We start from the raw sequence: 6258 nt of genomic DNA, 5'->3' as shown, positions 1-6258 counted from the left end.
AACAACGTTGATTCAACCAGTGTGTGCCCAGTGGGATCCCGCTCTTCTGGACACATAGAACTATCACACAACAACCTGGGGACTTTCTCTCCTGTAAGGTTCTCGTGAACTCCTGTGACTCATTGCTTATGTTGTCTGAGGACTAAATGGCACAGTGGAAATAACTTCTAGTCATTTAGCTGAGTCACTGCTGACAAAATTGATTTCCCTTTTCTATTTTTGACAATGATGATTCTCTTCATTTCAACCAACTACTGTTACTGTTAGGTCAAAGCAGCATGTTCTGGCAGCATGTGTTCGAAAATAACATGTATCTGTGATTTACACATAAGTTATCGATATCAGCAGGACCACACCAAACTCATGAAGCAAACTGTTGCTTTGTGCTGTGGAAGATTGGCTGAAATGGGTGGTGGAGGGATGCTGCCTGTGTGAGAAGGTTGGGCTGCAAACACAGACAAGAACTACAAGACTAGAACTGAATCAAGATCACTGACTGGCTGCCATTTAATCTGAATGGCAAACGTCAACAGAACCAGTCAGTCAACAAACTCCCTTCACGGTCTGAATAGAAAGCCCTTTTAACCCAGATAAGATGAGCCAACACAATCTTTTGTAGCCCTTTTAACCCAGTTAACCCAACACAATGTTTTGTCAGTATTCCTATGGAGTGTGTAAAGCAGAAAATTATAAAATTCCTGTTGCATAGTAATTAAGTTGACTCCAAGGATGGTGTGGTATTAGTGCCTCTGCTTTAGAGAACTGAAAAGCAACCAAAAGGTCAAAGGTCATAGAGAAACAGTATGGGTATTTCTGTATGTCTGGAAGTCGAGCCGTCAACTTTCCCAGCATTGTTGCTTTCGCAGAATGATGTGACATCATGCAGCACATGTAGCAACGATGATTGACAGCCAGGGGTAAAATGAGGCACCCAAAAATAACATCCCAATTTAAAAGAACACACATCCATTGAAAATACCCTTAGGCTCTAATGTTTGCCTACCACTTAGAAAAAGAGAGATAGACATTCTCATTCCTTCATGGAAGTTTACTCCATTACCCTGTGTTTATCATTTAAACTTCATTACATGACGCCTTGCTTCAGAAATGTCTAGATGTTTACGGAAACGTGTGTGACCTTGTCCTATCCTCTGCCGTGGTTGGTTGGTTATCGACCACAGGATGTAGTTATTGTTTTGGAGGGGTTCGGAACCGATTTAAGATAAGAGCTACAAGAGGTTAGTTAATACGTTCTTTACAAACTATGGTGGGAACGAAAGAGAGAGTACAACTCCCTGCCAACTCCCAGTGTTGCTCGGGGTTGAGATATCTTCAATGTAAACAGAGGTAGAAGGGCTTCCATTGGTTCAGCATCCTATAAACTCTGCAAACCTTCTGCCCGGCGAGATAGTCTTGTGTTATTTATTCTCTAAACAGCCTTTATCCCAGCATGGGTTCAACCCTGACCCTCAGAGATGGATGGCCTTACAGTGAACAGCCATGTTTTTCAACCATGATGACTGGCCTGTTGCCACAAGGTCCGGCTGGCCTTTGCAGCAGATGCTGTTTCTGATTCACACCGGTCATGATATAACAGATATATTTGATTCGTTTTTCTGGACAAATATGTTTTCACAACTGATTTGTGGTGTCTCCACCCGAGTGTGTGGGGGGCTAATGTCTCTTTCCTCTCTAAAGCCTTCTTTACCCAGGCTCTGATGCAGGTACTGCCGACAGTCAACTGTCATTTGAAGCGTCTGCTCGGGCAGTGACCTCATCAGCACAGTCACAGTGTGAGATAGAGTCCAAGTGTTTATTTTTCAACTCCATGTCCGAGTGACCTCCACAGCTCGCCTAGTGTGCTCACTCACAATGATAAGATGTTATTGTAGGACTTCCCATAGCCCTGTGGAAACTGTTTTGATTGGCAACCCAATGGGCTTTTGGCCCGGGTCCAACGATAACAACTTGGCTTCAATTGGCCAAGGGAGTGAGAAATAAGGGTAAGGGGGGGGGCTGATTGAGTAAATTTGCAATCATGAGATCGAGCGGAGGAAATTCATTTCGGAACAAAACAATGAAGCGAAATAGTGGAGTTAAATCGGAGTGTTAGAAAAACAATCCTCAGGGTGAAGTAGGTAAATTGTCCGCAGGATGACCGGCTTGGAACAGAGACAAATGTTAGGCAAGATAATAACGGAATCTTAATGTGAATCAAATCAACAATGACTGGATGTTCTTATACAAGGGCCCTGAGCGAGATATGGTTCAGCCATGAAGGTTTAGATAGCTGGCTAGACTAACTTACCTAGAAATCGTATAAAATGTCAGCTGACATGCGTGACTTTCAGTGACTGACATAATGAGAAATACTGCTGATGCACTAGCTACCAAATTCTGGAATTGCACGTGGTGTATTCTTCTATGCTGTCTTTCAACAGTAAGTTGAGAACCCCCGACTGAGCCCCCCCAAAAGGTCCCCCTAGCGACCGCGGGGACCTACATGCAGCACATAGTCTGTTCCTAGATAACAAAAACATCAAAGTCTGTTTACTCATGAGCTGAGGAAAGAGCTGACAAAGAATAACTGCCACTTACTATGGACAGTCATGGGGGGAATCCGCCATAAGCTAAGTGCCACATTTGATCGCAGGGGTGTGTCTAAAGGCACTTCACTGCCCGGTTTGGGCCTATACATTTCAGTCTTCACTGCTCAGCTTGGGCCTGTACATTTCAGTCTTCACTGCTCAGCTTGGGCCCGTACATTTCAGTCTTCACTGCTCAGCTTGGGCCCGTACATTTCAAACTTCACTGCTCAGCTTGGGCCCGTACATTTCAGTCTTCACTGCTCAGCTTGGGCCTGTACATTTCAGTCTTCACTGCTCAGCTTGGGCCTGTACATTTCAGTCTTCACTGCTCAGCTTGGGCCTGTACATTTCAGTCATCTATACCCGCAGCAGTCATTACAATGACTGATTTCTCCAATTAGCCTAGCGCGGCTCAAGCAGTGGTGGTGCCTGCCAGGTCTGTCTGCTATGGGGCTAACCAATCAGAAAGGCAAAGAGTTCATGGGCACGCTTGAGGTCCAGCTAATTAGGGGTGAAAATGAACTTGAATGTGGACTGGTGTGAGAGGAGGCAGGAGTGGCGGGGCTCACACAGAGGCATGTAGCACCCTCACACACACACACACACACACACACACACACACACACACACACTGAGGACCCTGAAGGAATGTGCAGAGTGCCAGCTCCCTCTCAGATTATCCCTCCTTCTTCCCTGTCTCTTTCTTTCTCTCGTTCTGTCTGTTTTCTCAGTGCTGCTGTGATTGATGAAGGCTGGAGTGGAGGTGCAGATGAAGGTGGAGGTGGGGAGCGACAGACAGAGCCATGTGTTCCAGCGAAGGATAATCAACGAAAGATAATGACACATTCACTCCGAACTTGGCTCCTCTCTCTCTCTCATCATTATTGCTCACCGTCTTAATATCAGCCTCTGGGGCTCTTAGTCTTGAGACACATTGTAATTACATCATGAATCATAGCGCTGGCTAGCGTATTCATTTTAGAGCAGAGTGAATTGGAACTCTGTTGGTATTTTGCTTTCAGTTAGAAACTGTAGCTCAATTGGTAAAGCATGGTGCTTACAAAGCCAGGATAGTGGGTTTGATTCCCGGGACCACCCATATATAAAATGTATACACGCATGACTGTAAGTTGCTTTGGATAAAAGTGTCTGCTAATGGCATATATACTGAACAAGAATATAAACGCAACATGTAAAGTGTTGGTCCCATGTTTCATGAGCTGAAATCAAAGATCCAAGAAATCTTCCATACATACAAAAAGCTTATTTCTCTCAAAATTGTTTACATCCCTGTTAGTGAGCATTTCTCCTTTGTCAAGATAATCCATCCACCTGACAGGTGTGCCATATCAAGAAGCTGATTAAACAGCATGGTCATTACACAGGTGCACCTTGTGTTGGGGACAATAAAAGGGCACTCTAAAATGTGCAGTTGTGTCACACAACACAATGTCACAGATGTCTCAAGCTTTGAGTGAGCGTGCAATAGGCATGCTGACTACAGGAATGTCCACCAGAGCTGTTGCCAGAGCTGATGACACTGTGGGTTTGCACAACTGAAGAAGCTACGGACAATGAACACATTAGCATTTTATTGATGGCAATTTGAATGCGCAGAGATACTGTGACGAGATCCTGAGGCCCATTGTCGTGCCATTCATCCCCTGCCATCACCTCATGTTTCAGCATGATAATGCACGGCCCCATGTCTCAAGGATCTGTACACAATTCCTGGAAGCTGAAAATGTCCCAGTTCTTCCATGGCCTGCATACTCACTAGACACATCACCCATTTAGCATGTTTGGGATGCTCTGGATCGACGTGTACGACAGCGTGTTCATGCCAATATCCAGCAACTTCGCACAGCCATTGAAGAGGAGTGGGACAACATTCCACAGGCCACAATCAGCAGCCTGATCAACTCTATGCGAAGGAGATGTGTCGCACTGCCTGAGACAAATGGTGGTCACACCAGATACTGACTGGTTTTCTGATCCACGCCCCTACCTTTTTTTTTTTAAGGTACAGTGTCTGTGACCAACAGATGCATATCTGTATACCCAGTCATGTGAAATCCATAGGTTAGGGCCTAATTTATTTATTTCAATTGACTGATTTCCTTATATGAACTGTAACTCTGAAATTGTTGCATGTTGCGTTTATATTTTTGTTTTTACATATTTGTATATATGGAGGGAAGGCATTTGCTATTGAAACAGCTACTTGAGCAGATGGTGTTTGACTTACAGTACAGTAAGCATGTTGTAGCAATACGACAACACAGACATAATATTAGAGCCTTTTATCAGAAATACACTTTGGAGTGACTTTAAACAAATTAAATAACAGATGGCATAGTTAGTTTATTCCTTGCTGGACAGTAGTAGGCCTTTCTGGTGTAAAATACAAATTCCTTTAGGGTTGAAGAAGCATATCGGTTCACAGTCAAGTCCATAAAACAAGAAAACATTCAAATTATGACAGTGAAATGTTTTTAAAAATAATAATCCAACCTAATGCCTTGGAGGATTGACCGTTTTATTGCAATTCACATTGAACTAAACTGATGACTGAGAAGACAATTGCAAAGAAAAAGATTGATGGAATCAATGGGCTTCATTCAACATGCATTAGCCTTGGAGCGCTTCCCTTTATTCAATAATATATCGACATTAGGGAGGGATGGTGTATGTTTCTAGTGAATACACTACCTCCCCCAAATACCCTACAGCTCCGGGTAATTACTTTAAACTGAAACGGAGCGGCTCTCTTCAACTCTACACAATGCAAGAGATGTGTTTGTTCAGGCAGGTGATCAAAACAGTGCTTCATTGTACTCTTTAGTCATGTGTTGTATTCAATTCCTAGAACATTCTTTTTCTTGTGAGAGACATTTCTCTTGATAGGCTACATACAGCAAGACACAACCAGGATCAACACATAATCCCAATAACAGTCAACACACACAGAAACCACAGGATGCACGGTACAGAACATACAGTTAAAACCCTCACACACAGCCAGTAAAAACAAGCAGGGTTTAGGGAACAATCTTGAGGAAACATACCAGTGGAGAAGAAGTGATTAAGGACTTTTCCCCCGGCTTAGCCACATCTGGGTAGGGCAGGTCTCAGTCAGGCAGCAGCAGTTCTGTAGTAAACCAGACTGTGTGTTTCAGTATGGGGAGGGTTGGGGGGGGTCCAGGGTCTCCTGTTGAATTTGGGCGAGGAAAGGAGGGACGAGGGGGTGTTTTTGAGGGAGTTACATGCTGTTTGTTGAGTCTAAAGGAGGAATGTGTGTATCTGCTACTTTTGGTTCTCCCTCTGTAGGTCTATGATCAGCCTCTACTACAGAGACTCTGTGGTCTCACTCTGCCAGCTGGCACCCCCTGCTGAGCGCCCCGCATTACGGCAAGCTGCTCTACACACACACACACACACACACACACACACACACACACACACACACACACACACACACACAAACAAACAGAGGGAAACATGCACACACTCACAAACAACTAGAGAGAGAGACACACACACCACCTCCACTGTCAGGGCTCACCTCTGATCTACCCATGTTTCTGCTGAGCTGCAACACACTTGCTCTTGACTCACACTGAAAGTCAATAACAATGTTCAGGAACAGTGCCTTCGATTTGTCATAGAA

Source organism: Coregonus clupeaformis, chromosome 40 (genome assembly GCF_020615455.1).
Source record: "Coregonus clupeaformis isolate EN_2021a chromosome 40, ASM2061545v1, whole genome shotgun sequence".
Classification (NCBI taxonomy): domain Eukaryota; kingdom Metazoa; phylum Chordata; class Actinopteri; order Salmoniformes; family Salmonidae; genus Coregonus; species Coregonus clupeaformis.
Note: the sequence above shows the minus strand (reverse complement) of the source record.